The following is a 1,919-nucleotide window of genomic DNA, read 5'->3' as shown; positions in this document are numbered from 1 at the left end:
CGGCGTGGTGACGATGATGATGCTCTACCGGCGCAGGGCTTCGCCTAAACTCCGCGAGATATGACCGAGGTGGAATATGGTGGAGGGGGGCACCGCACACGGCTAAGGAACGATCCGTAGATCAACTTGTGTGTCTATGGGGTGCCCCCCGCCCCCGTATATAAAGGAGCCAGGGGGGAGGAGGCGGACGGCCAAGGAGGGCGCGCCAAGGGGGGAGTCCTACTCCCACCGGGAGTAGGACTCCCTTCTTTCCTAGTTGGAATAGGAGAAGGGGGGAAAGAGGAGGAAGAGAGGAAGGAAAAGGGGGGGCGCCGCCCCCCTTCCCTTGTCCTATTCGGACTAGGAAGGGGAGGGGCGCGCGGCCCCCTCCTGCCTCCTCCCCTCTTCTCCCTCGAGGCCCATGTAGGCCCAATAACCCCCCGGGGGGTTCCGGTAACCTCCCGGTACTCCGGTAAAATACCGATTTCACCCGGAACGATTCCGATGTTCAAATATAGGCTTCCAATATATCGATCTTTATGTCTCGACCATTTAGAGACTCCTCGTTACATCCGTGATCACATCCGGGACTCCGAACAAACTTCGGTACATCAAAACTTATAAACTCATAATAAAACTGTCATTGTAACGTTAAGCGTGCGGACCCTACGGGTTCGAGAACTATGTATACATGACCTAGAACTATTCTCGGTCAATAACCAATAGCGGAACCTGGATGCCCATATTGGTTCCTACATATTCTACGAAGATCTTTATCGGTCAAACCGCATAACAACATACGTTGTTCCCTTTGTCATCGGTATGTTACTTGCCCGAGATTTGATCGTCGGTATCTAATACCTAGTTCAATCTCGTTACCGGCAAGTCTCTTTACTCGTTCCGTAATGCATCATCCCTTAACCAATCATTTGGTCACATTGCTTGCAAGGCTTATAATGATGTGCATTACCGAGAGGGCCCAGAGATACCTCTCCGACAATCGGAGTGACAAAACCTAATCTCGAAATACGCCAACTCAACATGTACCTTCGGAGACACCTGTAGTACTCCTTTATAATCACCCAGTTACGTTGTGACGTTTGGTAGTACCCAAAGTGTTCCTCCGGTAAACAGGAGTTGCATAATTCTCATAGTTACAGGAACATGTATAAGTCATGAAGAAAGCAATAGCAATATACTAAACGATGAAGTGCTAGGCTAACGGAATGGGTCATGTAAATCACATCATTCTCCTAATGATATGATCCCATTAATCAAATGACAACACATGTCTATGGTTAGAAAACATAGCCATCTTTGATTAATGAGCTAGTCAAGTAGAGGCATACTAGTGACTATTTGTTTGTCTATGTATTCACACATGTATCATGTTTTCGGTTAATACAATTCTAGCATGAATAATAAACATCTATCATGATATGAGGAAATAAATAATAACTTTATTATTGCCTCTAGGGCATATTTCCTTCAGCTTTTAGTAGCAATTTGGATAATTCTGTGCATAATATTCTGTTCGATTTTGGGGCATGAAAGGTCAGGGATTCTGTTATGGGTGGATCATGGCCTCCAGAACAATGCACACTATACAATAGCCTGAGCAAATTGTGGTCGGTGCCTTCGTATGGTTGTTAAATTACTGCTCTTTTTCTATACAGTAGCGGCACACTATACAGTAGTCTTATTTCCTCTTGCATCTCCCGAAGGGGCGCCGCCGCCGGTAGCGCCGCTGCTTCCCCGCCCAGCAGCGCCATCATCATATGACCGCACCACCACAGACAGTGGCCACTCGAAGAAACGGGGGCGATGAGGAGGCCAGGACCTTGGCACAGACCCGTGCTCCCAGCACCGGATCCCTCCTCGTCGCAGGGCCTGCCCTCCCGCCGGCTTGGTGGCCCGTGTTTGGGCAGCCGCCGCGACAT

The sequence above is a fragment of the Triticum dicoccoides genome, chromosome 6B, assembly GCF_002162155.2.
Source record: "Triticum dicoccoides isolate Atlit2015 ecotype Zavitan chromosome 6B, WEW_v2.0, whole genome shotgun sequence".
NCBI classification, from domain to species: Eukaryota; Viridiplantae; Streptophyta; class Magnoliopsida; order Poales; family Poaceae; genus Triticum; species Triticum dicoccoides.
Note: the sequence above shows the minus strand (reverse complement) of the source record.